Source organism: Tursiops truncatus, chromosome 15 (genome assembly GCF_011762595.2).
Source record: "Tursiops truncatus isolate mTurTru1 chromosome 15, mTurTru1.mat.Y, whole genome shotgun sequence".
NCBI lineage: Eukaryota > Metazoa > Chordata > Mammalia > Artiodactyla > Delphinidae > Tursiops > Tursiops truncatus.
This window is the reverse complement of record NC_047048.1, coordinates 72,219,929-72,227,944: the sequence shown is the minus strand read 5'-3', so window position 1 is coordinate 72,227,944 and position 8,016 is coordinate 72,219,929. Positions and strand designations below refer to the sequence as shown.

The window sequence follows — 8,016 nt, the reverse complement described above, 5'->3', positions numbered from 1 at the left end:
TCCAAATGGCTAAAATCTGATCCCCAAAGTTCCGCTGAGGCGCTTGGATCTGCAGCCTGCTGGGCTGGGTTGAAGAATACTGGAGGACGTTAGGGAAGGGAAGGAATATTTATAGAAACAAATATGGTGATCATTATATTAGTTATTTTATACTAAGCATTTATTAAAAGAAAGATGTGAGCTTCAGTTGAAGAGAATGGCCAGGGTGTAGATATGACTGGAAAAGCTTTCAGGGGGCTGGCGCTGGGGGGTGTTGTCTGCAGCGCTGCATGAGGTTTTCAGAGCCTGATGTTTGTGTTCAGACCAGATGCTGCCACAGAACAGCACTGCATCCCAGGGCATGTTATTTCATCCTGTTTTCTCATCTGTAAAATGAGCCTAGGAATAATATTTGCCCCATAGGGTTGTTCTGAAGTAAAAAGTAAGCCCAGAATATAATACACCCTCGACACGTATCCCTTGCAATCAGTGTTACAAAGATTTTTAGATATCTCCCTCAGTCCTCCCAACCAGGCTGTGAAGTCGGCATTACTGCCCCCTGTTGGAGCACATTTTAAAACCTCATTTACAGAGAGCTAAAGTGATTTATTCTCTGGTGACTGAGTTGATTTTAAAATGAAGTCTGTTTTACTCCCAGTCTCATGATCTTTGTAATATGCATTCCCCTCTGCCTACACATTGGGTTTTTTCTGGCATGATGACTTGCCTTCTGTGTGCCCTAGAAAGCAGTTATACTATGTATTTTGATAATCAAACCATTGGACCTATTTTTCTTAGGTCACAAGGCGTAATCGAGGCTTCTAGGCTCTTTCTGCCTCCTGCGGTATTGTCTCACTTCTCAGCAGCCTTGATTGGATTTTAGGAAAGGTCCAGCTCACCAGGCACTTGAACCTTGGGACCCCAAGTGCAGATTCCAGCTAATGGAAAAGTGGCCGCTACGCCCAGGTAGAAACAAAACCATCCCAGTGAAGGAAAAAGCAGAAGGCGCCAAGGACAGAAATCACACCTGGAAGAACATGTTTCTGAAGTGAAATCTCTCCCTAGGATTTTAAGGCCAAGACAGAATTCCTGAAAGGAGCATATTCAAGAGTTACTGGACCAGGGGCTTCCCTGCTGGCGCAGTGGTTGGGAGTCCGCCTGCCGATGCAGGGGACGCGGGTTTGTGCCCCGGTCTGGGAGGATCCCACATGCCGCGGAGCAGCTGGGCCCATGAGCCATGGCCGCTGAGCCTGCGCGTCCGGAGCCTGTGCTCCGCAACAGGAGAGGCCACAACAGTGAGAGGCCCGGGTACCGCAAAAAAAAAAAAAAAAAAAAAGAGTTACTGGACCAGAATTTTCCTGTCCAGGGTGAGCAGAATCTGGGTGATCATACTATATTCAAAGACCATTGATTATTGTGACTCAGCAAAGCCTCAATTCAACTTTCAGAAGAAAGATGTGAGTTGGAATGGAAGGGGAAGGGTAGGGTACAGATTTGTCAGGAAAAGACACTTCATTGGAGGATTGGTGAGGCTGTGAGTTGGAGGCAAGGGGTACCAGGCATAGCTAAGGAGATTACTTCCTAAACACATACTTGTCATTCCCTGCAATCTCCACTCTTTTTTTTTTTTTTTTAAGATTTTATTTTTATTTATTTATTTATTTTTGGCTGCACCAGGTCTTAGTTACGGCATGCATGCAGGATCTAGTTCCCGGGCTAGGGATTGAACCGGGGCCCCCCTGCATTGGGAGCATGGAGTCTTCCACTGGCCCACCAGGGAAGTGCCCTCCACTCTCTGACTCTGAGTTGCTGGAACCACGGTTCTCACCTGCTCATGTCATTTCAACTCACTTGATGCAGTCTTGTGTCTGCCGCCACCACACTCATGAATCTGTTCTAGTAAATATTTTCAAATCCAGTGGGTATTTTCCAGTTCATCCTTTACTAAACTCTTTGTTGCATTTGACAGTTTGACCACACCTTCCTTGAAATGCATCAGTGAGAATGTCTGTGAAGCCACAGATAAAGATACACTTAGAGAGTTGTCACTTTCCCCCCATCCCATTCTACCCCATTCCTTCTTTCCAACTATTCCCGCCTGTCCCCTGAAGATAACCAGTTTCTTTGGTTTCTGGTCTACCCTTTCTGTATTTCCTTTTCTACACATAAGCAGATACATGTGTATTTTCTTACATCCCCTTTCTTACATAAAAGGTAGCATACTATAGATACTCCTTCTCACTTACCAATATAGCCTGGGAATCACTCCATATTGGTCCATAGAGATCTTCCCCGTTATTTATGCCTTCTAATATTGCTTTTGGTCACCACTCTCTCTTCTGAGCTTCAGAATCAAATATCCAGCTGCCCACTGGACATCTCTACTTGTATCCTTCACAGACTCGAGCATGGCATCTGAAACAGCAATGCATCAGTTTCCTATGCTCAATTCTTTTTTTTTGGTTTTGTCTTGTATTCCTAATCTCAGCATATGATGCTACCAAAATGATCTGGAACAAAATAATCTGCACATTATGTCTCTCATGCACAACCAATTAGTGGCCAACTCCTCTGGCTCCTCATCATGGAGGATTGAATCCCTCCTTCCCACCCCTACCAGAGCTGCCTGTGGTCATGTCTCACCATGGCGTCCTAGTCTTCTTCCCCTCTAATCTGATCTTTAATCCATTTCCCATTTTTCTAGAGTTGGGGACAGCAGACATTTTCGTAAAGGACCAGATAATAACTACTTTTGGCTTTGCCGGCCCTATGGTCTCTGTCAAATCAACTCAGCATAGCTGCTGTAGTGTGACAGCAGTATAGATAACGTGCAAACAAATGGGCATGGCCGGATTTGGGTCTTAGTGGGTTGGATTAGGCTCACAGGCTGTCGTGTGCAGACCCCTATGCTCTGGAGCATTGCTTCCAAAATGCAAATTTGATCACAAATCTTAATAGTCCTTGCTGACAAACATCTCTATGGATTTCCATGATCACAACAGTGGTCTCCAAAGTGGAGGATGGGGGCACCCCAGGGATCCACTGGGCTTCTGTTCACCTCAGACTAAACGTATTCTTTCAGAGATTGGTTTCATTCAAGGACCTGACTGCGGACTTCACCCAGGAGGAGTGGCGGCACCTGGACCATGCTCAGAGGCTCCTGTAGAGGGATGTGATGCTGGAGAACAACCGCATCTCAGTGGGTAAGTACAGCTTCCCTGTGTAACTACCAAGAGATGTGTTTGCTCTGTGTTGCAAAAACATGTTGAATTTCATTATTTAGCCTTGAGTGTCAGGGGAGAGAGATGATTAAACCCTTTGAGGCAATGTTAGCCTGTGCTTGGGCTCACTGCCCTCCCTCCACCCTTCCCCTGAATGTTCTAGCTCTAATGACCTGTTGCTGGACATCTTCATCACACAGCTTTTGAAGCTGTCTTTCTTCATCCTTCAGGTCCCCAAAGTCCAAAGGGCTTGGTCCAAGTTCTATATCATTTTAACAGAGTATCAACGTTAGCAAACCAGATGTGATCTTCAGACTGGAGCAAGGAGAAGAACCATGGACCGTAGAGGAATTCTCAGGTCAGAACTACTCAGATGAGTGATAACTAAGCAGGTGGAAACCAGTGGAAATGAGAGTTCTATGGTGGTTAGTGAGTGTAGTTGGCATCTTTGCAATGTTCCTCAGGAATCTCTTTTTATAGGCCCCAGACCTTGGGAAGTAACTGAGGGCAAATGACTGTCATGCTATAGATACTTAAAAACATTGTCCCCAAATAAATGTACTTCTTTTTTTTTTAATTTTTATTTATTTGTTTGCTTGTTTATTTATTGTTGGCTGTGTTGGGTCTTTGTTGCTGCGTGCGGGCTTTCTCTAGTTGCGGCGAGCGGGGGCTACTCTTGGTTACCACGCACGGGCTTCTCATTGCGGTGGCTTCTCTTGTTGTGGAGCACAGGCTCTAGGCACGTGGGCTTCAGTAGTTGTGGTGCACGGGCTCAGTAGTTGTGGCTCGCAGGCTCTAGAACACAGGCTCAGTAGCTGTGGCACACGGGCTTAGTTGCTCCGTGGCATGTGGGATCTTCCCGGAGTAGGGCCCGGACCCATGTCCCCTGCATTGGCAGACGGATTCTTAACCACTGCACCACCAAGGGAAGTCCTAAATGTACTTCTTTAATCGAAATTTATAAAGATTTTTGCTGCTAAGTTATCCATCCCTGGTATACAGACCTTCTTTTAGCGTACTCTTAAATTTAGTTCTGTGGCATTCTCTTTTGCCTACCTGACCCCACCTTCCTTTAACATAGACTTGCTGTATATTCAGACATTCATAGGTCAGTCTTAAAAAAATAAATCTTGCTTGATTTACACAATCTATTTGCAAATCTAGTTGCATTCCACGTTTCTCTCCATCCTTTAACTGAGAGATCAGTTTCACTCTCCACGCTCAGCCCCACTGCGGGGGGACTAGGGTGAGACAACCAAGGTGCCTCAGATACAAAACTTAAGAAGACACTCACTCTTGGGGTGGTGCAGGTGCCCTAGAGGTCACACCTACCTCACCCTACTTCCAGCCCTGCTCAGCCCACAATCTTTCTTTTTATTCTTTGTATTTGTGCAAATTCTGAAGTTCCCATGTCGCTGGCAAAATTTGAGACTCACCCCTTCCTCTGTGTCTCTTTGTAGCTCTGACCATCTCTCTGAAGTCTGTTGTGCTGGTCTCACTGTCTCTGAGTGCTTCTTTGAGTCTCATCTGTCTTATTCAATACTGTGTCAGACACACTTGCAGTATACTTTGTGCGTACTGTTCCTTGTGACTGTTTTCCTTTTTCCATGGCAGAGGTACTCGTATTCTTTGCTACTTTCCTCTTCCTTTCATCCTGTTAAACAGGCTGGTGTGGGTGGGCTGGCTTCTTTTCTATTGTTTGTTTTTTTCTTTCCCCCAAATCAGTCGGAGATGTTTGTATTTGACATTTCCTTAATCCTGAAGAGCTGGGCCAGTCCAACAAGGCATTTGTAAGGAACTCTCATTTCATAGCAAGTGTGTCACGGATCACAAGTTATTATTAATGGTACTCCCTCCTAGAAGCTGATGATGCCTTAAAGGAGGACAAGGAAATCCAAGGCAAACATTTGAGGCAAATTGTATTCTTCTGCAATAAAACACTGATTACAGAGAGAGCTACTGTATTTGGGAAAACATTTAATCTGGGCATGAATATTGTTCCCTCAAGAAAAACACCCTACAGATATCCACCTGGAAACAATTTAAAAACTAATTCAGAAGTAATCGTTGCAAAGAAAAGCTACTTTAAAAAGGTTCCTGATGAATACAGTAGATGTGGGAAAACGCAACTCGTTTCTAAGCAAGAGAAAAGTCGTTCTGGAATGAAACAATACAAATATAATCCAGTTAGGAAAGCCAGAAGTCAAAATGAAGATTTGATTCTGCACCAGAACATTCAGGCTTTGAAGCGACCTTTTGGGCTATGGAAAATGTGGGAAAACCACTTCAAGAGGGCAGTCCTCTTCACATAGAAGAGGATACATTCTGAAAGGAAACCAAGTTAATGTAATGAATGTAGGAAAACCTTTTCTAAGAAGTCCACCCTCATTGTACACAGAGATTTCATACAGGGGAGAAACCCTATGTTCGTAATGACTGTAGGAAAACTTTCCGTGTAAAGACGAACCTTACTCGACACCAAAGAATTCATACTGGAGGTCGACCCTATGAATGAAGCGAATGTGGAAAAACCTTCACTGACAAATTGGCCCTCGTTGTGCATCAGAAGATTCAGAGGGGAGAAATCCTATGATTTCCTATGTCATGAATGTGGGAAGACCTTTTTTGGGAAGTCAGCCCTCACTGAACATTTCAGGTCACACGCGGGAGAAACTTTACGAATGCAAAGAATGTGGGAACACCTTCAACAAGAATCTTACCTTGCTGTTCATCAGCAAACTCACAGAGGAGAGAAACCAAATGAATGTGGGAAAACCTTCTGTCATTCAGCCCTCAATGTGCATCAGAGATCTCACACAGGAGAGAAACCCTATGAATGCAGTCAGTGTGCAAAAAATTTGTGTACTAAAGCAGCCCTCACGGCACATTAGATAACTCATAGAGGAGAGAAATCTTACCTATGTAACAAATGTGGGAAAGTTTTCTGCCATAAGTCAACACTCACTATACATCACAGAACTCACACTAGAGAGAAACGCAGTGTGTTTAATAAATGTGGTAGAACATTCACTGTGACGTCAAACCACAGTGAATATAAGAGAGTGCACACAAAGGGGAATCTTTATGAGTGCAACGGACGTGGACACGCCATCAACAAAAACTCACACATCAAGCATCAGAGAACTATATGGGAGAGACCATATGAATGTAGCGAGTATGGGAGAAGCTACTGCCGGAAGTCGGCCCTCACTCGCCATCAGAGGACACACACAGGAGAGAGACCCTATGAGTGTAATGAATGTGGGAAAACCTTCCACCAGAAGTTCTCCCTTGTTCAACACCAGCGAACTCACACTGGGTAGAAGCCGTATGAATGTGCTGAACGTGGGAAATCCTGCCATAAGTCAGCCTTCAGAGTACATCGGAGAATTCATATGGGAGAGAAACCCTAGGAATGTAACAAGTGTGGGGAAGCCTACCATCGGCTGTGGACTCTCACTGAACATCAGAAAATACACACAGGGAGAAACCCTATGAGTGTCACGGATGTGAGAAAACATTTTGCCACAAATCAAACTTCCTGCTACATCGGAAAACTCAAAAGGAATGAGCTCCGAGAAGGCGGTGATCAACAAAGGAACAAATCAAGTAATTTACACAATGCTAAAACTCTGTGGATAGGCATAGAGGAGTGAATTGTATAAACACAATTAATGTGAGAAAACTTTCAGCCATAAATCAAACCTCATTATCACATCAGAAAACTCACACAGGAGAATAAAATAGAGTGTGTTTAATAAGTGTGTTGTAACATTCACTAGGCACCATGAAAACGTTCAACAATTCAAACATTATGCCACGTGTGCCTCCCTTTTAAAATAATGAAAGAGATGATGTTTAAGTTAATCTGTTCCTTTCCACATTGTTGTGTGACAGTATGTTTGAGGAGCTAACCTTATTTCATTCTACATCAAAACCAACTGTTCCTATGATAATTTAGTAGCTTATAATTTCCTAATTTATGGTGCTTTAAATTCTCAGATTGAACAGGTTGGGTTTTGTCTTCTAACTCTGTCTCCATAGCCTTCTAGTAATGGACCCAAATCCCTTCATCTGCAGAGGTGGTAATAAGGGGACTAACCGTGGTATTCCATCCTCCTGGTTCCACATCCTGCCTGCATGATGGAACCTCCATAAAAACCCCAACAGTATGGGGTTTGGAGCTTCCACATGGAGGTGCTGGGAGAGTGGCTTCCCCAGGAGCTGCATGCCCCTTCCCACATACCTTGCCCTACGCATGTCTTCCATCTAAATGTTCACCTGTATCCTTTATCATATCCTTTTATAATAAACTGGTAAACAGCAAGTAAACTGTTCACCTGAGTTCTGTGAGTTGCTCTAGCAAGTTAATCAAACTCTAGGAGAGGGTCACGGGAACCTCTGATTTATAGCCAACCTGTCAGAAGCACAGGTGACAACCTGGACTTGGGATTTGAAGTTGGGGTTGAGGGGCAGTCTTGCGGGACTTGTACCCTTACCCTGTGGGATCTGACACTATCCCCAGGTGGGTATAGTCAGAAATGAGTTAAATTATAAGACACTCAACCAGTATCACAGAATTGCTTGGTGTGGGAGAAAACCCACACATCTGGTGTCACAAGTGTGAATGTGGTGGTAGTGTGGGATAAAGGAGAAACACAGGAGAACTGAGTTTTTCCTGCACACAGGGTTTAAGACTTCAGTGTATCTTTTGGAGCGACTCACATCAACCTACAACACCCTGTTGGATTCTGTCCTCAAACATGTGACAGTGGATTTAAATAAGGAATTAATTATTAAAAGCAAAAAAAGGAAG

The 8,016-nt window shown here is 44.0% G+C and overlaps 1 pseudogene; it reads left to right on the top strand.

Annotated features, from left to right (window-relative positions):
• Positions 1 to 8,016, top strand: LOC141276547 (uncharacterized; annotated as a pseudogene).